Consider the following 24,899-nt stretch of genomic DNA (forward strand, 5'->3'; position numbering starts at 1 on the left):
AACAATAAGAAGGATGGATAAAACACATTTGGAGCATCACAAGTATTGTTTCAATCCATAAAAATGGTCCCGTTTCTTTCCAGCAATAAAAAGGATGGATACAAGACATTAGGAGCATCACAAATATTGTTTCAATACATAAAAATGGTCCAGTATATCCAGCCATTACAATATTGAAAAGATAGCATGATAGAAGATTAAAAATACATGGTTCCAATACATAAACATGGCATAAATGTCCAGCCACACTCAATTTCCATACATGACCTGCCTATCCACCCACATTTGATTAGCAATATGTTTCCTATGATCTAGGGTGGCCCTATGGTCTCTTGCTTGTTGCCTTGCTGTTCGGATTGGTTGGGTGGTCCAAGTCACCTCCAGTATAATAAACTCGTCAATCCCTTGAGATAGTGCATAGTTATGAAGAATGCAACAAACTACAACAATATCAACTTGTACTGGAAACGGAAAGAATGGTTTGGCATCATCCAAAATTCTGAACCTCCTCATGAGAGATCCAAAAGCTTGCTCTATCGTCACTCGTAAAGATGAGTGCCTTAGGTTGAACAGCTCCTTTTCATTTTGGTCCGGGTTCCTGCCCCACTCGTTCAATGGTATCTTGTTTGACGAAAAGGTGGCAAAAAGGCAGGCTTGGCTCCATATCCGGCATCAACTAGGTAGAATTTTCCTAAACAAATAAAACAAATTTTGGTGACAATGGTTCACACAATTTATAGACAACTAAAACTTTGGCTATTTGTTACCTTCTGGTACTTGTAGGCCTCTCTCACGCTCTATTGAATCAGCTAAAACAAGGGCATCATGTGTTGTTCCCTCCCAACCAGCCAACACATACGTGAACCGAAGGTCAAAATCTACCGCTGCCATCACATTTTGAGTAGCAAAGGCCTTCCTACCACGAAATGAATGTTCCACATCTTTGGTAACGTATGGTCGCACATATCTACCATTGATAGCTTCAATGCAGTCCTATATTGTGAATAATATTAAATGACATAAACTATATCCTAAATAGCTAAGAAATAGTTTTAGCGAATACCTTAAAATATGAGTCAAATCAATGATTTCCTGCAATTTTTGTTGGGGTCTCCATTGATGGTGTCCTGATATAATCATTACGCGGCTCTCCTATGGCGTGGAGGGCACGTCTAAAATATATGCTAATTGTCCCGAAGGATAAACCAAATTTTTTTTGCAACAACCCTATTCCGAAGGTTATGTCCAACGGTATGTAGAAACAACGCCACTTGTTGCTCCACACACAAATGTTGAGTATTTTCTAGCAATTAGCGATCTCTCAATATGTCACATAGCCGAAAGAAAGGAGCTCTCTCGAACCTCAACATATTTCTACAAGTCACATCAGAATGTCAAATTTTATTGTTTAGATAGTCTATCCTTTGATGATCTCTTTCATGCATTGGACCATAGGTTATACCTGATCTTCTCTTCCTTATAATAGCTCAAACAAGTACATCAACCGTAGCAAGAGCCACAAAAACAACAGCTCCCCTAATCATCCTTTTCTTTTTATCCATTCTCTTGCTCATCTACGATATATGTATGCAATCAAATACAGCCACAATACATATGAACACAACATATTGTACAATGATTGATTGTTCCCACAAAATCAACATGCAATTGATGCAAATAGACCACAAATCTGAAGTGGAATGGATGCAATCAAAAAGGGGCTGGATTTCTTCTCACCTTCCCAAACCTGCCCGTGCATGCCTTGGGTCGATGGGCACCTTGCGTTCCCGCCGCCGCCTGCCCGCCCTCCGCCATTGTCGCTTTGCCCGCCGACGCTCGCCCAGCTTGCCGCGCTGCCGCTCGCCACTGCCTTCCCCGTCGCTCGCCCTCCCTTCCCGCCGTCGCCGCTAGCCCACCGCCTTACCGCCGCTGCTTCGCCTTCCCGCCACCGCATGCCCGCCCTCCACCGTCGCTGCCTGCCCGTCGCCGCTGGCTGCCCGCCGCCGCTAGCCGCTAGCCGCTAGCCCTCCTTCCCATGCGCCGCCAGAATGAGAGGACACGAGATGGGTGCGGGTCGTGCGGTTTGGGGGTCAGGCGGGTTGGGTATTTTTTTGGGGGGTGAGGGAAAGAAAAGGTGAGGAAAAGAGCTGGAACGGGTCCGTTCCACAGATTCGGTGGAACCGGCGGATTCCACATCTGGCAGAAATATTCGCTTTTGAGGAACCGGTGCATTCCATTCCATTAGTCCAACCGAACACATGTATGACCTTCAGGTGCAGAACCATCTCATTACATTCTACTTGGTTCCTCCAACCGAACACACCCTTAGTGCATGATACTAGCTATAATATCCTCATTATAAGTAGTAGAGTAACTCTGTTTTTTCCGATAACGGGAGCTTTATTACTCAAAAGCTTTAAACATTACACCTAGCCTCTGCATAACTAGGATGCACACAGCCGTTCGAGTATCAAGTATGAAACGAAATTGAATTATAAAGAAGATAAAGAGATCGACTAAACTTCATTGGCTTCAATCCTTCAATTATGCAGCCACCTATGTTGGGAAATAAACTCATTGGCTGTATTCTTCAACCGTGTAGACACCTCCGTAAAAAGGTCGCGGTCCTCCAGTCGTTGAAGTGGCGACCATAAACAGAGCAAAGCCGTAGAACGGTATAAAACCTACAAGAGAGAAGAATTGTTATCATTAAAAACTTTATCATTTCTACATAGCCAAAGCGATCATAAGACAATAATCGCTCCTACACTGATAAGCGTTTTATACCTAGATTCCACCCCATTTAGCCAATTGCCAAAATTATTTGCAATATTGCTGGGTGGGTATAAGGTAGCCTCAATCTGAATGATTGACCATATAGACCTAGCAACCCAATAGTTGAAGAAAATGTGTTTTATTGTCTCTTGTTCATGACAGAAAATACATTATATCAATTTTGCCAGTTACGTTTTGCAAGGTTATTAGTCTAGTAACTCTGTACATGAGGCCCTGAGCATATGGAAAAAGACATTCCTTTCAAGAACACACAAGTAAAGGACAGAGTACGTAGCACTTGGCAGCTCTAGCCTCTAGCTTTCGCTCGATCGCATCTACAAAATAATGTCGCGCGCGCACTCTCCTCCATTAAGCTAATCCGTGAGCTTGGGAGAATTAAGGGTGCCGCTAGCTAGGGTGAGACGGATAAAACACCGATGGGGTGTAATGCCGGAGTGTTTCGGAAGGGTCGGCGATTGAACACCCCCAGCTTAACCAACTGCTGATTAAAGCCTGGGTACTGCTGCTGTGAAGATGCGCATGCGTTTCGTCAGGGTACAGTCGTACTCCCATGAACCTATGAAACATCACTCTGTATCAGTTGAACCCTGCCATTAATCTACACTACGCAAGCCCGTTTAATTAGTTGGTGACGCGTATCCAATCCGTGGCCATGTGAGAGATGAGGATGGTGGTCTGCGACTGATCGACCAACCGGTGGCGGTGGAACATGCTAACGTTTGCTGCAGGGTTTGGGTGGTGGTGGTGGAAGCGGACGCAAGTGCGCGGGGTTTGGTGGATGGATCTAGTCCTACGTACGTGCCAGACTTGGCCCTGAAGCCTTGAGGCGACGAAGCCAGGAGCTGCGGCGCCGCGCGATGGATGGCGATGCCCGTTGTCGCCGACGGGAAGAAAAAACGGACGAAACGTGGGGTGAATTTCTTCGTTGCGGCGTCCCTGTCGCCGGGAATGTCCCGTTGCGCGCGCGGGCGCCGACAAGCCGAGGCGCAGCGCGGCGCGTCGATCAGTCGGTTGCGCCGTTGCTGTTTTCCCAGCAGGGGCCGTGTCGCGCGCCGTGCGTTCCTGGCCGGCCGGCCGCCGTCTGGGCCGATCGATGGCAACAGGGCTCGACCGTGACCAGTGTAGCAGCTGGTAGCTAGCCATTTTCGACGGTTCAGTCCTTTCGATCGGCTGTGCACATCGACCTGGTCCGCTCTAGCTGCACAGTCATACCGGTCTCTTCAGATCGCCTCTAGCTAGTACAGTGCATGTGTGCAGTTCCGAGATCGATGGGTTGCCCCTAGCTAGCTGAGCGAACCGAATCGATCGGGTATCTGATTACTACCCATCGAATTGATCCACCACCAAGATATGTATCTCCAGGCGGAACACATGGACTGTTTAGTACCGGCGAGTCGATCAGATCAAGCCAACTGGTTAGCTAGTTCGATGGTTGCAATCCATCCATCCGTTTCAGCTTGATTAACCAGCACATTTATAGCGCAAGCTAGCTACTCGTGACGGAACGCAAAATCGCATAACTAGCAAACCATCAATTTCTTGACGGGTCGATCGGTACGTCCACCTCGATAGTTCGTTACCCAGTATAGTCCATGTTGCCGCTAGCTTAGCGGCACCTTTCCTTCGTGGCCAGCCACCAACATGTATGATCGATGCAGATTCTTAAGCTACTCCAGGATAGCTACCTAGCCATCATACTATGAGTATGTATGGTTCCTCCATCGCGCTCCCATGCCATCGCAGTGCACGCTTCGAAAGATATATACAAGCAGTGTCATAGGCGCGTGCATCGATCGACGACGGTAGGGATATACGCTCGAACTAACGCAATGTTCTAGTAGCTGGGTAGCTAGGGCGTGCACAAATGATTAATTGGTCCATCCAGCAAATGTGCACATATACGTGTACGAGATCGAGGAGGTATGCGGTTGTCCGAGTACGTAGCCTGGTAGCTAGCGTTCGGCACTAGATACTCCAATGCAATATGCATTATGCATGCACGGTTCCTGACTCGTGACAAATGCTAACTGAAAGATCGAATGACATCAGTGGGTTGGTGTCGATTGATTTGGGACAGAAAACGGATCAATTTTAGGCGAGGTGCGCAGTAGTTAGCTAGTCAGGTACTGGTACTAGCAACGGATCAATTTGGGATCGAATGCATGCATGATTGCAGTTTAATTTGTCCACTTTTTGACCGGCCGGCGATAATCTGATGGGGAAATCTAACCTGTACTGTACGAGACTGGCTTTTCAGAACCTGGATGCATGTGAACCCATTTTTTCAAAAGTGCGTTTGTGATGTAAAAACATGTTTTAAAAATTGAAACATAAAATAAATGCAAAGGTGATCTCAAACATGTGCCCTGGACATGAGTTTCATGACGAAAAAACCTTTTATTTTGCCTCGGCAAGAAAGTGAAATTTTGCAGGGCTATATAGCAGTATATATGTGACGTATTTTGTCTTTTTTAGATTCTGAAATAAAAAAGTGGTTTCTCCGCGAAAACTTTCTACGCACACATGGGACATGCATACGTACCCTGTTATTTTTATTTCAGAATTTTTTAACATTTGAAAAATGCATTTCCCACCTGGGTTCATGTGCACTCAGGTTCAACTGGGTCTTTTCCTGTACTAATAGTACTATATTCCAGACCGTGACTCTTTAAGAGAAAGTATAATAGGATGACTAGTGCATGCATTGTTGAATATATTGGGGAGTAACTTAGACTAGTGCATGCATTGTTACTACCCATCCGTTCGCAATTACCCTACCTTATATGTTTAGCTAAAGTCAAACTTTACAAAGTTCAGTTACAAATATATATAGGAAAAATTATTAATATCCAGAATATTAAATTAATATCGTTAGGATCATCTTGAATTGTATTTTTATATTATGTAAGTATGCAATTATAGATGTTGATATTTTTTGCTATATCTTTGGTCAAACTTTAGAAACTTTGACTTTAACCAAAGCCAAAATGCAGGGTAGTAAAAATGGAGTGAGCAGTTTATGTTACTACCTTTCATAGTGGATAGAGTAACTTGTACATGATTTCATGCATTGTGTCATTTATTATGTTGTACACTCATCTTATCTTTGGGTGTGTGATGTTCCCACCTCACTCTCTTTTCTTCATTTATTCTCATGCGATGTCACCAAAACGTTATCTTGAGATGTGTGATGTTACTCCCAACATGAGTAGTCGGAGAGAGAGAAAAGAAGATTTTTTTATATATACAATGAAAGCTAGTTTAATAGTAGAGTCAACTATTGCCTATAAATATCTTGAGACGTGTAATACTACCTACATCCCAAGGCTTAAGGCCATTATTTTTTTAGAAAGTCAAACTATGTTAAGTTTGACTATATTTTTATAAAAAATCATTAACATGTCAAATATAAAATTAATATTATTAGATAGATAATGAAATATATTTTCATGTGCTATCTACATATTTCTTGATAGATTATTCTAAAATTTTGCTCAAACTTTACTTGTTTTGACTTTTCCAAAAAATATAAGCCTTAAACCTTGGGATGGAGGTAGTATTACCGTTGAGTTGTAGGAGAGAGAAAAAAGAAGAAAAGTTATTATATACAATAAAAGCTAGTTTAATAGTAGAGTCAATTGTTGCCTATAAATATTGCCATGTCATCCATAACAAGGTTGTAGCCTACATGTAGGTAGCTATAAAATTGTAGTACATTATTCATACATGATCCACCTCTCACTGTCTCGAAGTGTCTTGGAAAAAAGTGTTGTAACTGGCTCTTGTATAAGAGCTTACTCCCCTCACTTTTGATGTTTACGCATACTTCTATTCTTGTAGATAATGTTGGACCTCCAAGTGCAGAGGTTTGTAGAATATCAACAAGTTTTGCTTGAGTAGATCACCCAAGGTTTATCAAACTCACAGAGGTAGAGGTCAAAGATATCCCTCTCAAGCAACCTTGCAATTACGATACAAGAAGTATCTTGTGTCCCCAACACACCAAATACACTTGTCAGATGTATAGGTGCACTAGTTTGGCGAAGAGATAGTAAACTGGAAGTGATATGGATGAATATAAGTGGTAATAACAATATAAAATAAATATGGCAGCAAGTAAACATGCAGCAAAACACTAAATAAACGGTGATTTGATGTTTGGAAACAAGGCATAGGAATCATACTTTCACTAGTGGTAACTCTCAACAATGATACCATAAAGGAATATAAATATAAGCACTTCACTAAGCTACTCTGAACTACTCTTCGGTTGGATAACAAACACTAGTTCACCGCGTAGGGCTGCAAAAGCAAACCTTAAAGATGTATTCCCAAGTACTAATGAAAAACCCACTCCGTCACTTTGAGCATTCATAGGAGGTACTAACACACCACAATTTCATAGAGACATCTAACTCAAATCATAATTCAGTGAACAAGTATTCTATGAAATATAGCCTAAGAGACCAACACGGTGCACACACCGTCACCTTTACACACGTGGGACAAGGAGTCTCCGGAGATCACATAAGTAAAATTCACTTGAATATCATAACGACATCTAGATTACAAAGCTCATGGTTACATAAAGATCACACCATAGGAGAGAGAGATAAACCACATAGCTACCGGTAGAGCCCTCAGCCCCGCGGTAGAACTACTCACTCCTCATCGTAGGACTCAGCAACGGTGATGGAGATGGCGGTGGAGTCGATGGCGATGGCTCTGGGGGCAATTCCCCGTCCCGGCAGGGTGCCATAATTGAGACTTCTGTCCGCCGGATCTTCTCTGCGATGGCGGCGGAGCTACAGAACTTTTTATGGACAAAGACTTGTATATTTGGGGTTTTTTCATCTGGAGCTTTATATAGGCGGAAGGGCTAGGTCGGTGGAGGCCTGGTGGCGCCAGATCACCCTAGGTGCGGGCTAGGGCTAGGCTGCGCCTAGGCATGGTCCACCACCCTATGGCCCTCCTCCGTCTCTTTGCTGGCCTCCGTCTTCGCTTAAGAAAAATAGGAATTTTTGCTTTTGTTTCGTCCAATTCCGAGAATATTTCCTGTACAAGTTTCTACAATACAAAAATAGCGGAAAATAGGGAACTGGCACCGTGGCATCTTGTCAATAGGTTAGTGCCGAAAAATGCATAAAAGTGCCACGAGGTGTAAACAAAACATATATCAATTGGTGTAAAACTAGCATGGAGCATCACAAATTATAGATACATTTGAGACGTATCTAGCATCCCCAAGCTTAACTCATGCTCGTCCTTGAGTAAGTAAGTGATAACAAAAATAATTTTTTTGAGGTCACATGCAGCCAACACAATCTTCATCAAGTATTGCAAAGCATTGTAAGCTGGGATCAAAGTACTCTATATATAGACATGATAGGTATAATTCAATAGAACTTAGCAACTATGTTATAGCATGAAGAGTAACTCAAACAAAGGATCATGAATAATAGTGCATTAAAAGCAACTGTTTGTTTTTAAGCATAGAGAAAACATAGCATAGTGGTACTCAACATGTCCTTTATAAAGTAGCAAAACATAAATACCAGGACACCTTCAAAGTTCAGAGAGTGACTAGGTACAAGTAATTTAAGAACAAGCAATAGCACAATCATGATTCAATCAATAATAATTTTGGGACTATGCACATTGCACTAAGAATGACAACAATGCTCTCTTAATTGGTGCATAAAGTAGAAGATGAAGACCCAACATAAAAGTAAAAGAGAGACTTTTTGCAGAGTAAGCAAGATAAACAAATTTTATAAACCTTCCAAAAAGTATGGTACTTATTAGCTTCGAGCTCTCATTTCCCCTATCATAAGAATCTTGAATGGTTAAAGTTAATGTGAGTAAAAAATGAGCTATATGCTTGCAAATCACAAGTTAAAAATCGTATGCCCTTAAATGCGAGTACCTAAACCTCATGCTACTCAACTTAGGTTTCAAATAAGTTCTTGTCATTGTAAATATACATGTATCATCGAGAACTGCCAACGGGGTACCTCTTGCCCCATGATATGGAGGTACTCTTGTAGGAGCAATCCCATGCCAAAATGACAAGACAAACAGACAATGAGCATCTCAACAATTTTTTATTTACTATGGGTATAGCTTTTTATTGCAAATGCTTCATATAGAATGCTCACTATGGCTTAGCTGTAATTTTCCACCATGAATGATACATGGCTTAGATTGCGGCCTAGGCGTTTCTCTAACTCATATACAAACTCCATGGACTTACAAGTTCCCATTTTATTTCGCACCGCTAGGCATCCATAAACAAAAGAACATGACATCAACTAAATATAAGTGCAATGTCGAAAGTGTTCCCCATGGAAGCATGATTCTACTAACCCACAACTCGCAATTTGCAAACATATAAACTTCATAACATAGGCACAATGATCAAATTTATTAAGTGCAAGAAAGTAAATGTGCCATCAAGTTCGTAAGAGCTTTACTGACAAATTTTCTGATGCCAAAATTTAATTTGGAAGATAAATAAAAATATGATGAGCATACTTGGAATAGCAATAATGCTATTAGGTAGATATGGTGGACACAATTGGCAAACTTTAGTTCAATGGTGGTTGGATGCACGAGTAGATTTTATACTCAGTACAGGCGAAAGCTAGCAAAAGACTGGGAGCGATCAACTAAGAGAGCGATAATGGCCATAATCATGCATAGCGACAAAACCCTTATCAATCAAAGAATCAAGTGATATTACAAGTCAAAAACTAAATGATCATAGAGGTTTTAGTTGACTTGTTATAGTCATAACATGGTATAGGCATGCGCCAAGTCAACCCAATAAAGCATCAAAAGAGAATACCACAATATTATGCTTTTATGATGGAAACAACACATGATTCTTTCAATGACACATTATGCACTCTCAGCCATTTGAGACAAGTCATTCTACAACAATAAATACTAAGCATATGACAATAATAACATCCAACATGACATGCCAAAGTCTATGCCACAGTCTAGACAAGCTTCCTTTTGCATCACTATAGTCATGAAATATTTTACTCGTATTCAACACCAATCAACTTATTTGAAATAGCTCTCAGAGATGAAATACATTATGGATTTTCTTTTGTATCACACGCATCTATGTATGTCTTTTTGCTTCTTTTCTATTTTCTCTTTTTTTTTTGATTTTATGACTCAACTCCTTGATAACACGGCCAACAGATAATGCAAAGCACCAAAACCCTAAGAGCAGCCTGTCGAGCGGAAAACTAGTCTCTTCTGGGGAAGTTCCTAGCACGTATATCGAAAGGCTGTGGCTATGGTTTGGACAAACACACTGTATGCTATGTGGACTCGGAGCAACAAAAACTGAGAGATGAAAGCGGAAACACAAACCCTAACAATACTAGATGAAAGAAAAGATACGCAAAAACAACTACGAAAAGTAACTAAAACTCGAAAATTAGTGCAATCTAAGGCTATGGCAAACCCTAACCCTAAATTTTTTTTGGCTTTTTCTGGATAGGAACCACTCACAACTCAACTATGGGGTGGATTGTGGATGACTTACCGAGAAAACACTAAAATCTGATACCATGATGATAAGGGGTGGCCCGATCTTCCCAGTAAGCAACGGTGGTGATGATGATCACGGGGCGAACACAGCGGAGATAACTTGATGAAGTGGATGATAACTTGTATGACGCAACGAGATCTCTCGATTGGTCCCTTTCGCCAATGCAATAGCTCTCAACCATGCAAGACATTCACAACTCCACACACTTGCGCACGTAGCCGCCGACCACGAAGCGATAAGTTGCAACCTTCTAATTCCCAATGGAACAGCAGATCACACAAGACTTTCAGAGATTACACCAAATCAATGCAATATGGTGTAGGGATTCAATAGAGTTGCAAAGCAATCAACTATGAACTAGAGTTTATCTTAAACGTGGTCTAAAACTATTGTGGGGGCGTCCTGGGCACTTATATAGGGGTTCAGGACGACCTCAGGTCGAAAAACTACAAGAATAACCGACCCAGATCGGGATCTGGTCGAGACAGATTCGGACACGGCCGGCCTGGGGGCCGGTCGATCGGACCTGGGACCGGCCGGTCAGGTTTGGACCGGGCCAGGGACCGGCTGGCAACCGGGCGAGGCAGCCAGGCTTACTGGATAGTGCCCGGTTGGCACATGCGCAAAATCCGGTTTGAACCGGATGGATCCAGCGTGGAAGCCGGTCACCGGCGGCACGGCCGGTTGACCGGGCTGGGCGCCGGCCTGAACATCTCCTCCTCTCGCGCATGCCTCCCGCTCCTCCCTCACGCGTCCATGGAATGTCTTCATGTCCAGCTCTATGTCCAGCTTCACGTCCATCTTCTTGTCCAGCTACTCCTCTCCTCCTCGTGCGATGCTTGGTTCCTCTTCATACCTGATCATACATAAGTAATACGACTTAGGCAGTATAAAGTTCTCATCGATCAAAGTATCACTTAGGAACAAGTTCACCTGTTGTTTAAGTAGCTTCGCACAAGCTCGTGTCATTGGTCCAATCCTAACTTCATTGGACTTGAGCTTCACATCAGCATTATCTTCATCTTGAAGTGACGGAGGTAGTGTGGTAGGGATGTCCTCATCAGACGTTGGCTATGAGGGTCGTGCCTTCAACAAGGTAACGAAGCGAGACGCCGCCATCGCTATCGCCCGTTATGACCAGGGACACAACACGGTTTTCACCGTCAGCACGCCTCCCAATTCGTTGTCGTGACCATATGGCCGACCAACTCGGGTGAAGCTAGGGACCATATTTCTATACCAACAACGGGGTAGAGGAGATACACATCATGTGGATGTTGCGGCCCATCCGAGCCAATATGGGCCCAGAGATCGAGCCCGGCTGCACCATGTCGTCGCCAGAATGCCATGGCCACCTTGGCCACAATGTTTTTGCATCCATGCCTAAGATCAACATGACCAAGTGTTGCTGCTTCGAACCACCGATCTGCGGCCGAGGAAGATCCTCCACCGCTGCCACTCCATGCAGGCTTTGCCTGGTGGCGCTCCTCGCGGCGGTGATAGTTGGTAGGAATGACCTAGAGGAGTCGAGGGAGGCCGCTGGGAGGTCACTCGGAGGCACGGCACGTCGCCGCCGCCCTCGGGGAAGGACCCGAGGGATGGGGAAACATACACATTCTGCAAGTAATTACGATGATTTACATCTACTCTTTGAATACATGATGTCTGCTATGGAGTATTCAATCGCGGAGGGCGGATCTAACTTGAGGTAGGGTGAACTTTAAAACAATGATACAAGTACCAATACAATAGTTCTGACACATAAATACTACACATAATTCCGACATAATCACCTGGTACAGTATAATTAGAAACATGCTCTTAAGATTTCGAAAAATACTAATTATGAAACTTTAGTGACATATATATAGAGGCCCTAGGCAATGGAAAGCTCTATCATTTATTTGAACATTTTTCGTAATTTTAACATTCAACACGTTGAATATCCCTCGCTCGATGCAGCAAGTCATCTAGAAGCCATTACGGATATCTTGTTGCGCAACTCGGTATTGATGCACTTTCAAATACCAAGACAATTGCTAAATTCTCCGGTTATCCATGCATGAAAAATGAATATCTCAAGATTATCTTGTATATATGTTCATGCTCATAATTGTAGAAGTTCCCCGTGATAAATCTTTGTAAGACGGGCAACCTTATTTAGATTGAACCAATAAAATGAGTATCTTGAGTCGAGATGAGATTTTTTTTACTCTGAATATTTCTCACTAAAGTCATGGTTAACATCAGTGATAATATAGTCTGTAACAACATATAGTCCACAATATAAAAGTAATCAATACTAGTGAGCTGGTGTCTTTACCCTTTTCTTCCATTTCATCACACTTTAATTCGTACTAAAAATTGTGATATCATTTTCGGCTCAAATTTACATCTTCCAAGAGAGACTCTCTCGATCATCATTTGTGTTATAAATGCGACAAGAAAATAACGAAAAACGATAAAGGTAAACGCAGCGGAGACACAAGATTTAACGTGGAAAACTCCTTCCAACACAGAAGGGAAAAAAACGGCGGGCGCCAGCCAGCAAAACTTCACTATATCGGTGAGTATTTACAAACACCGTGGATTATCTTATAATCTGATGAATCCTAGTGGCGGCTTAAAATATGTATATATAGGCGGGTGACAACGATACGTACCGCGACGGCCTCGTTCCGCTCGTCAGAAGTTAGCCTTCCTTTAGTATATGAATTTGGATCACAATATAACAATTTTTCAAGTTGAGCCAACACGTCCCCGCATCTTTAACCAAGTGCAATCGGTGAACTAATACAACTACAATTTTAGATCAATAAAATATAAAGTAGAACCATAAAAGATATTCCACCACTTACATAAACTTGGTTTCTGCTACCGTACCCATAATCTATTTTATTTTGTCTAGTGACATACTCGTGATTGTTTGCATCAACATCATGCATCCAGGTATTATCTTGCAAAAAAAAAAAAAAATACTCCATGTCTGATAGAGTATTTTGCCATTGTAAATGTGACCAGTTTTGTACTCTTGACTTCGTATATCTGAAAATAGATAGAGAGATCACACTCACAAACTTCAGGCTACATATACGCATATGGTATATCTAAAGTACATTGAAACATGCATTCACCAAGTTCAGGACATGCCACTAATTATCTATATCTTATGGTTACACAGCTCGCCACAGCGTTTTGTAATTTCTCTGTTGTTCGCACCTGCGTCTGCATCTTCCCTCCGAGTTCCCCTCACAGCCTGACACATCCATCCTGGTTAATTGGAGATCGAGATAGTCATTGTAAGTATGAAAACACACAGAGCTCCAATATATACTACATCCCATAAATAATCTCTCTGCCGATCATTACACCCACGACAAAACATTCCAACTTTCCAAGGCTCAGCTCAATCATGCGGTAAGTCAGACAGATACCATGATCCAATTATTAGCACAAGAAAACAGCAGACGGAATAATTAGGTTACACTATACTACTAACTCATACCGGTGGAACATGCCGATACGTACACAGCGCTGCGCATACCAACATACCACACGCAACCTTCCGGAATATCATTTCGGCGGCTTGCTTCTATGGATCACTGCCAATTAATCTACCACACACATGCCACTCCTTGTGATTTTGTGCAGATGCTACAGCTCTGTGTACCCCTGTTGCATGTTCATATCCATCCCAATGCATGGCCCCCAGATGTGTAAGAGCATCTCCAGTCAGCTTCCCCAAATGATTTTTGGAGGATCGCGGACAAGAAATGGGGAAAAAAAGTTGTCCAGGTCGCGTTAAAGCTAAATAGCGCTTCATTTTGTGTCAAGGCGTTCGGTAGAGACTCTATGTATAGAATCTCTACCGGGGACGCCGGACACAAAAACAGTGCCCACATGCATGCATGCAGCCCCTACTCCCCACATGCCATTATTTTTCCCCACACTTTCTCTCATCTACTTTCCCACATGGGGTGGTCTCCTCTATTAAAATGCATGTATCCGGACGCTGTTTGAGGGACGCGGCTGGAAAAGGGCCTCTTTTTTTTACAGATTTTTGGTCTCTTTTTGTCCAGCACGGTCTCAAACGTTTCCCAAATTATTTATACCGGACGCTTTTTGAACGACGCGACTGGAGATGCTCTAAGCGGACTCCCCAGCTACCCACCCCACCACCGGTGTATGTGCACCCCAATATGCAAATGCAGCGAACCAGCGACATTCCAAGTGGAAGATCATGATAATGCATTTAAATAAAAAAGCATATACTAATATGAGAAAAGGAGGGATGGAATCAAACGGTCAACAATGCGTTATTTGTGGACAGACATGGACTTAACCACTAGTCCGATTAATCACTGCAAAAATGTTAGCCCATTAAGATCGAAAATGTTAACCTACTAAGATCTGTGTAAAATGCCAACGGCCCTAGCAGACCCAAGTGAAATGGAAATGTGGAACACTACCATAATTTCATTCACAATATAACAAAAAAATTGCACAACAAGTACCTTGGTTCTCCTGCTATTGATAGTTTGAAAGATAGACTAACTAAACTACGAAGTATGCGACTAAATTAGTTGAATACATTGAGCAATCGATGATTACGAGCTGCATTAAGTAGACACACCAACCAGACCGTGCAACCAGAGCCGTACCTGAGAATACGGAGGCCCTGAGCAAAAACAAGAAATAGAGGCCCTCAACATGATCATTGGCAACTAAGATGATTTTATATATACTACTCACTCCATTTCAATAAACAATGCTCCCTTGTTTTTCGTATTTTATCTTTGACAAAATATTAATCTATATCTCTCTATTTAAAAAGGATGTTTCAATTTTATCTAGATATACATGTGTTTAGATGAGTTTAGTTTGTAGATACATGCAAGTTTTGATGAAGTTGAAACATATTTTTCAGGATGAAATATATAAAAAATATTTGATATAAAACTAGTATCATTAGAAAGTATTTTCCAACACGATTCTAACAATGTTGCTTATGTATTATATGATCGTGATATTGTTGTCCTATTTATTTGGTCAAGGTTCACATTGAAATGTGTGTGCGTCTTATTTATAGGAATTGAGGTAGTATGTGGTAAAATAAATTAAAAGAAGTGCATCATGTGAAAAAGCAATCTAAAAATTCAAAAATGCTAATTTTTAGCCGAAATGTTCCATCTTTCTAAAATGAATCTTCAATTAGTTCTTCATAAAAATCCTTGAGACTAAATATTAATATTCATTGGAAGACTAACTGAATTACTCCCTCCGTTCCGGTTTACAGGGCCTACACGTATCCCAATATCGTAAATTTGACCAATATAATATAAGTTTTACAATATAAAAATTATACCATTAGAAAGTACAACATCTGAACTTTCTAATGATTTTTTTAGTATATATATATATATATATTATGTCATGTTGGTTAAATTAATGATCTAGAGATACACAAGACTTATAAACCGGGACGGAGGTAGTAGCTGCACTCGCGATGGAAGAGAAAGAAAAGATACGGTTAAAGAGGCGTGGATGGCTTGGGGCCTTTGGAGTTAATGTGATTGCAAATTTCCTAAGCACTAGTACTGCCTTAATGGAGTATAGTACTCCGTAGCATCTCTCGTAGAATTGATTGAGATCCAATTAAATAAAATCGGTCAATAGAGTACTATTTTAACATATTAATTTAGAGCCTCTCTGAATTGGAAGGCCCTGTTCGGTTAAACAGGCTGCACATGCCTGCGGTATGACCCTGCATGCAACGGAACAAGATCCGCCAGGTCGCAGGAGTAGACAGCAATAGAATCAATAAAACTGAATACGTACACACCACCATCACCTACAAAATCACGCAAGAGATTGGTTTTAATTTGGAGGAGTTATCAGAGAAGCAAAACAGAGCATGCAACCAAGCTAGGGTTTCCCCATCACCTTGGCACCACGCGTCACACTGGCTGCCAAACATGGACCAGTCTAACGAGACACTTGAGCTACTGCACAAAATACTCCTAGAAATAATACAGTGTACTATACTGATATACAGATGAACAGTTGCGAGTCAGCGAGCGAGCCTCCTGGCTAGCCGTTGCAGCATGGCGCAATTGTAAGTGCCAATCAATTCGATCATGTCTTAGTCTCGCCAGGATCTTGATGCGTCCTGTTCTGCCATTACACTTGGCAGTTGGCACATATGACTGAAGCACAGTACCTCTAAGTGTAGTATGAGCTGTTCTTTTTTTTTAATAAAAGTACTGTACATAATTAGGTAGGCTAAATACTTAGTATCGTGAAAGGCCCAGCTCACACCCAGATCACCACTGGCTGGTGTACCTTGCATGGATACATGCATGAGATGCCTACAAGATACATCAACCCTACAAACACTGTCATGTTATATGTGTACGTGTGGATGGACGCTCGCCACTGATCGAACCACCTACATTGGATACTCGCCATTAATTTCCGCGCGATGCTGCGCTCACCATAGCCATCGGTCCCTTCCGCGCGATGCTTCGCTGCCGGCCCTGCGTTGCTGCCTCGCCACTCTTCCAGGTCGTGCTCCTCCGCTTCATCGCCGCCATCCGTGCCTCCACACCGATCTCGCCACCTTTCCCAACAAGACCAGCAGCGTAACAGGACGCCCTCGCTGCACCGGGAGCCTCTTACCTCCGGCTGGCCTCCAACCAGCAGCTACGTGCATGGTGATTTGAGCCTGCCTCGCAAGCCAGACATTCTCGACGTATCTACCTCGCCGCTCCGCTTCATGTCCCAGCTGCTGCTGGCGCGGCTCCCGTCCACCGGAGCGGTTCCCGATCGCCGGCGTGGTTCATGTCCCCCGTCCGTCCGCTGACGTAGTTCCCGGCGATGGATGCTGCAAAGGTGGGGCGGCGGTGCTGCTGCAAGGGCTGGGCACCATCGCTACGAACGCTAGTCGGGCCGCTACCAATGATGCTTGGCATTGCAACCAGCCGGGGTCGACGATGCAACTCGCTAGGATTTGCCAAACACTCATATTTGTCTTGCTACGTCAGTGTTTTTTGAATGCTACCATGTTTTTTCGTAATTTTCTTAAATAATATGCTTTTTATTCAACTAGTAGGTGGCCCTCGCATTAAGGCCGGGTATCATCTGCAGCATTGTCATATTTATAGAATTAATGTAAGAATAGTTCTTATTCCAACGTTAGCATTTTCTTTTGGTGACATTAGGATTTTTTAAGACTTCATTATACATGTGTTAGGGCCAAACTTCATACCATTTGAGACGAAGAATCTTCTGCAATATCAATATTTGTAGTTTACTTCCAACACTTTAGCGCCCATACGGGCGACGGGAGATGAATTTATGTGCACACTTGACACGAAGGTTCTAGGGTATGTTTTCATACTTTTAATAAACACTTAATGTCAGAATTGTCGAATTTGGATGTTAATATTTATTTTGGCTATGTTCGAATTTCTGAAGACTTAATTACTCATCTATTAGTGCCAAATTTTCACTAATTTTTTGTCAAAATTTTAGACGGAGAATCATTCACAATTTTAATCTTAGCAGTTTCCTTCTTAACAAATCTATCACTTTTCTGAATTCAAGATTTGAATTTAACGACATTGTTCATTGCGTACCACTCAACGAATGGTCATCAGTTATCCACTTGTCTACATATATGATCTTCTCAAAGGATCCATGGTTCAACGTGCACATACCGAACGCTACTGAGGTAGAACGATGTGGCTATTGTCGGGAACAATGTGTTTAAATCAGTTGTAATATTCATATTCTGCTTGCTGACAAGTTAATAATTATGATCTATCAAGAATATGTGATGATGTTTTCTTGATATAAAGTGCGTGAGTATATGTGTTACCTTATAGATTAGACACTTAATATAATAATTGTCGATATTTGGATGTTAGTATTTCTATTTGGATACACTAGAATTTTTTAAGACTTCATTATTTATATGTTACTGCCAACTTTCAATCATTGTCAAAACTCATGAGGGAGAACCATCCAGAATTTCAATATTTATGGTTTTCTTCCAGCATTAGCTCCCAAGTACCCGACGGGAGCTGAATTTACATGCACACTTGAGGAGAAGGTTCTAGAATATGTTCTTATATTTTTAATAGACACTTATAGTGTAAACATAGTTGATATTCAGATGTTAGTATTTATTAGAATTTCTGAAAACCTAATTATTTGTTAGTGCCACACTTTCACTCACTTTTTTTTGTCAAAAGTTAAGGCATAGGATCATCCACAATTTCAATCTTCAAGGTTTCGTTCAAATATACCACCCAATTGACTGGAGGTGAATATGGGTGTCACTTGAGGCGTCTAGGATATGTTCTTCCATTTTTAATAGATGCTTAATGCAAACATAGTTGATATTCAGATGTTAGTATTTCTTTTTGGTGATATTGGAATTTCTAAATACCTAAGTATTTATATGTTAGTACCAAACTTCTACTCACTTTTTTGTCAAAATTTAAGATGGAGAATCATCTAGAATTTCAATCTTAACGGTTTCCTTCAATATTTACCGTCCAATTTACTGGAGGTGAATTTAAGTGCGCACTTGAGACGAAGGTTGTAGGATATATGCACTTGATACTGGTAATTACTAATGGTTTACTAATTGCAGATTATTGATTGATGATGTTACATCTCGTTAATTGTGTTAATTTATATTTTGTATGTAGTGCTTCAAAATTATTGGGAAGGAGCGGCGTGATTGTTTTCCCCACGCAAAGTATTGCATATAGAACATTGTTGACCAATCCTACGAAGGTTGCATCAATAGGTCAAAAAGATTATAAATCGAAACTATTGAAGTCGTATATGCGCGTAATACGATGACACAATAAAGATTCGGTGATTTCGCGACAATATCAGTTGAGAGTGAAGTGTTGTAGAAGATTGATTATGAGAATATCATTGAAGATTTTATTTGGAAGAATCCTAAAAGAATGATTTTTTTAAATAACCATTATGCAAACGGGAATTGAGTAGGTATGATTTTTATTACATCCAAATATTGTGTAAGATATTAAGAGATATATATTAAATTTCTTTAATAGTTCAAAAAAATTAGTAAGATGGCTCTTTTTTTGGAGTTTCGCGCGGGTCCTAGAATTTTGCCGTCTCGGCCCTGCAAAGGGTGGACACAGACTTAATGTAGCGGTCTTGCTCACGAGACTAGTTAGAACGGAAATTATTATATAGTAGTATCATGAATATGATACTATCTCCCAAATGCATAATATCATGTAATAGTGTCATAGGCTAATTATATTTATTGATTTGTAAATCTCAATACAAAATGTGTACTTGTTTGGCATTAATTTTCCAGATCTATGTGCTATGATACTGTATCTATATACGATGCATCTCTTTATCATTGATGTGACACATTAGCTTTTTCATACATTTAGCGTGTGTTCGGTTGGGGAACGAAGTGAAACAGAATGTCATGGTTCCATTCCACTAGAATGGGTTGGTTCCATTCTTGTGTTCGGTTGAGACCAAAAAAGTGTAATGGAACGGTTCCGTTTTGTGTTCGGTTGAGACCAAAAAAATTGGAATGGAATGGCTAGGATTTGATTCACCTCACCTCCTTGCTATGCTAGGTGAGATTACCTCCACGTTTGTGACTTGTTATTTGCAACAACATACAATCAAAATTTCGGCAGCATTTCGTTTGTATTTTGGACAATAAGCAGTGCAAATGAATAACCACAATAGAACAATATATAGCATCAAACGATAGAACAGATTTCAACCATAGAAGCATACTAATAGTCACAGATTTCAACCATACAAGCATACTAATAGTCACAGTACATGAAAGATCATTCCAAATTGTGTAGAAAACGTCATACAAGCCATCCAAAAGAACATTCCAGTTCATAGCATAGTAGCACATACAATTACTGCACATTATAGAGCACTCCAAAGTTCTTCTCCACATATCGGCTCACCCAAACCAACTTGTTCTCGATTTTAAGGGTCATGAATGCTTTTGTCGTCTTAGGATTGTCAACAAGATGAGCATTGTAGTGAGCAATATGCCCTTCATCGAATCCATTGATTGCAGCCAAAGCATCCCACAAGCCATCTGGTATGGCATCATCATCTCCACCAGACTTGAAAAGAGCATCAGCCACCATTTTGAACCCATCTTTGAGAGTGGTCACTAGTGGATCATCTTCATTTTTCACAACCTTAGCCTTCTTCTTTGGTGGTGCTTTAGAGGTAGACTCGGCAACATTTGGCGACACGTTCACCTCACTTTCATCTTCATCAAGATCAATAGATAGTGTGTCATTCCCGGACTTGGCATATTTCCCTGTTGCTGTAGTGGATCCAAATATGGTTTCCATGGCACGATAGTGTTCAATTGGGTATTCAAGTAAGGTGCATCAGCTTTGAAGGCCTACAAAAAAATGTCCAAGTGAGTAGAGGAAAATGTGAAAGTAGTTATCATTAATTAGACAAAAAAACGTTAACAATCTTACATTGCAATGGCCTGCATAGTGTTCCTCGCTGAGCCTAATGGTGCTTGTATCCTCATCCCATAGAGCTCCACTTAAATTCTTCAAGTGGACTATCCTTCCCCAGATCTTCCTCCACTTCTTAAGGTGGTTGCTACATTGATCTCTGGTCAAGGACAACTTGAAATACTCATTCAAAGTCTGAGCACATTTGTTATGGTGCACACTCTTGAATCCACTTGAAGTTCTAGCACCACTAGCCACAAGGTCGGCCAAGAAACCTAGCATCATAGTGGACATGGAATTGGTCCACACAACCAGCCCACTCTTACCGGTGCCACTTGCAGCACTTGCACCGGTGACTTCAACACTGTCCATTTCTGTCCAACAATAAGAAGGATGGATAAAACACATTTGGAGCATCACAAGTATTGTTTCAATCCATAAAAATGGTCCCGTTTCTTTCCAGCAATAAAAAGGATGGATACAAGACATTAGGAGCATCACAAATATTGTTTCAATACATAAAAATGGTCCAGTATATCCAGCCATTACAATATTGAAAAGATAGCATGATAGAAGATTAAAAATACATGGTTCCAATACATAAACATGGCATAAATGTCCAGCCACACTCAATTTCCATACATGACCTGCCTATCCACCCACATTTGATTAGCAATATGTTTCCTATGATCTAGGGTGGCCCTATGGTCTCTTGCTTGTTGCCTTGCTGTTCGGATTGGTTGGGTGGTCCAAGTCACCTCCAGTATAATAAACTCGTCAATCCCTTGAGATAGTGCATAGTTATGAAGAATGCAACAAACTACAACAATATCAACTTGTACTGGAAACGGAAAGAATGGTTTGGCATCATCCAAAATTCTGAACCTCCTCATGAGAGATCCAAAAGCTTGCTCTATCGTCACTCGTAAAGATGAGTGCCTTAGGTTGAACAGCTCCTTTTCATTTTGGTCCGGGTTCCTGCCCCACTCGTTCAATGGTATCTTGTTTGACGAAAAGGTGGCAAAAAGGCAGGCTTGGCTCCATATCCGGCATCAACTAGGTAGAATTTTCCTAAACAAATAAAACAAATTTTGGTGACAATGGTTCACACAATTTATAGACAACTAAAACTTTGGCTATTTGTTACCTTCTGGTACTTGTAGGCCTCTCTCACGCTCTATTGAATCAGCTAAAACAAGGGCATCATGTGTTGTTCCCTCCCAACCAGCCAACACATACGTGAACCGAAGGTCAAAATCTACCGCTGCCATCACATTTTGAGTAGCAAAGGCCTTCCTACCACGAAATGAATGTTCCACATCTTTGGTAACAGATGGTCGCACATATCTACCATTGATAGCTTCAATGCAGTCCTATATTGTGAATAATATTAAATGACATAAACTATATCCTAAATAGCTAAGAAATAGTTTTAGCGAATACCTTAAAATATGAGTCAAATCAATGATTTCCTGCAATTTTTGTTGGGGTCTCCATTGATGGTGTCCTGATATAATCATTACGCGGCTCTCCTATGGCGTGGAGGGCACGTCTAAAATATATGCTAATTGTCCCGAAGGATAAACCAAATTTTTTTTGCAACAACCCTATTCCGAAGGTTATGTCCAACGGTATGTAGAAACAACGCCACTTGTTGCTCCACACACAAATGTTGAGTATTTTCTAGCAATTAGCGATCTCTCAATATGTCACATAGCCGAAAGAAAGGAGCTCTCTCGAACCTCAACATATTTCTACAAGTCACATCAGAATGTCAAATTTTATTGTTTAGATAGTCTATCCTTTGATGATCTCTTTCATGCATTGGACCATAGGTTATACCTGATCTTCTCTTCCTTATAATAGCTCAAACAAGTACATCAACCGTAGCAAGAGCCACAAAAACAACAGCTCCCCTAATCATCCTTTTCTTTTTATCCATTCTCTTGCTCATCTACGATATATGTATGCAATCAAATACAGCCACAATACATATGAACACAACATATTGTACAATGATTGATTGTTCCCACAAAATCAACATGCAATTGATGCAAATAGACCACAAATCTGAAGTGGAATGGATGCAATCAAAAAGGGGCTGGATTTCTTCTCACCTTCCCAAACCTGCCCGGCTGCATGCCTTGGGTCGATGGGCCTGCTTGCGTTCCCGCCGCCGCCTGCCCGCCCTCCGCCATTGTCGCCTGCCCGCCGACGCTCGCCCCTGGCTTGCCGCCGCTGCCGCTCGCCCTGCCTTCCCGTCGCTCGCCCTCCCTTCCCGCCGTCGCCGCTAGCCCCTGCCTTACCGCCGCCGCTCGCCCCTGCCTTCCCGCCACCGCATGCCCGCCCTCCACCGTCGCTGCCTGCCCGTCGCCGCTGGCTGCCCGCCGCCGCTAGCCGCTAGCCGCTAGCCCTCCTTCCCATGCGCCGCCAGAATGAGAGGACACGAGATGGGTGCGGGTCGTGCGGTTTGGGGGTCAGGCGGGTTGGGTATTTTTTTGGGGGGTGAGGGAAAGAAAAGGTGAGGAAAAGAGCTGGAACGGGTCCGTTCCACAGATTCGGTGGAACCGGCGGATTCCACATCTGGCAGAAATATTCGCTTTTGAGGAACCGGTGCATTCCATTCCATTAGTCCAACCGAACACATGTATGACCTTCAGGTGCAGAACCATCTCATTACATTCTACTTGGTTCCTCCAACCGAACACACCCTTAGTGCATGATACTAGCTATAATATCCTCATTATAAGTAGTAGAGTAACTCTGTTTTTTCCGATAACGGGAGCTTTATTACTCAAAAGCTTTAAACATTACACCTAGCCTCTGCATAACTAGGATGCACACAGCCGTTCGAGTATCAAGTATGAAACGAAATTGAATTATAAAGAAGATAAAGAGATCGACTAAACTTCATTGGCTTCAATCCTTCAATTATGCAGCCACCTATGTTGGGAAATAAACTCATTGGCTGTATTCTTCAACCGTGTAGACACCTCCGTAAAAAGGTCGCGGTCCTCCAGTCGTTGAAGTGGCGACCATAAACAGAGCAAAGCCGTAGAACGGTATAAAACCTACAAGAGAGAAGAATTGTTATCATTAAAAACTTTATCATTTCTACATAGCCAAAGCGATCATAAGACAATAATCGCTCCTACACTGATAAGCGTTTTATACCTAGATTCCACCCCATTTAGCCAATTGCCAAAATTATTTGCAATATTGCTGGGTGGGTATAAGGTAGCCTCAATCTGAATGATTGACCATATAGACCTAGCAACCCAATAGTTGAAGAAAATGTGTTTTATTGTCTCTTGTTCATGACAGAAAATACATTATATCAATTTTGCCAGTTACGTTTTGCAAGGTTATTAGTCTAGTAACTCTGTACATGAGGCCCTGAGCATATGGAAAAAGACATTCCTTTCAAGAACACACAAGTAAAGGACAGAGTACGTAGCACTTGGCAGCTCTAGCCTCTAGCTTTCGCTCGATCGCATCTACAAAATAATGTCGCGCGCGCACTCTCCTCCATTAAGCTAATCCGTGAGCTTGGGAGAATTAAGGGTGCCGCTAGCTAGGGTGAGACGGATAAAACACCGATGGGGTGTAATGCCGGAGTGTTTCGGAAGGGTCGGCGATTGAACACCCCCAGCTTAACCAACTGCTGATTAAAGCCTGGGTACTGCTGCTGTGAAGATGCGCATGCGTTTCGTCAGGGTACAGTCGTACTCCCATGAACCTATGAAACATCACTCTGTATCAGTTGAACCCTGCCATTAATCTACACTACGCAAGCCCGTTTAATTAGTTGGTGACGCGTATCCAATCCGTGGCCATGTGAGAGATGAGGATGGTGGTCTGCGACTGATCGACCAACCGGTGGCGGTGGAACATGCTAACGTTTGCTGCAGGGTTTGGGTGGTGGTGGTGGAAGCGGACGCAAGTGCGCGGGGTTTGGTGGATGGATCTAGTCCTACGTACGTGCCAGACTTGGCCCTGAAGCCTTGAGGCGACGAAGC

At 42.0% G+C, this 24,899-nt stretch overlaps 2 pseudogenes; both read right to left on the reverse strand.

Annotated features, from left to right (window-relative positions):
• Positions 1-249: 249 nt before the first annotated feature.
• LOC127315736 (uncharacterized) lies at positions 250-1,562 on the reverse strand (annotated as a pseudogene).
• A 19,947-nt stretch (positions 1,563-21,509) lies between these two features.
• LOC127315737 (uncharacterized) lies at positions 21,510-22,822 on the reverse strand (annotated as a pseudogene).
• Positions 22,823-24,899: the final 2,077 nt, after the last annotated feature.

The sequence above is a fragment of the Lolium perenne genome, chromosome 7 (genome assembly GCF_019359855.2).
Source record: "Lolium perenne isolate Kyuss_39 chromosome 7, Kyuss_2.0, whole genome shotgun sequence".
Taxonomy (NCBI): Eukaryota; Viridiplantae; Streptophyta; class Magnoliopsida; order Poales; family Poaceae; genus Lolium; species Lolium perenne.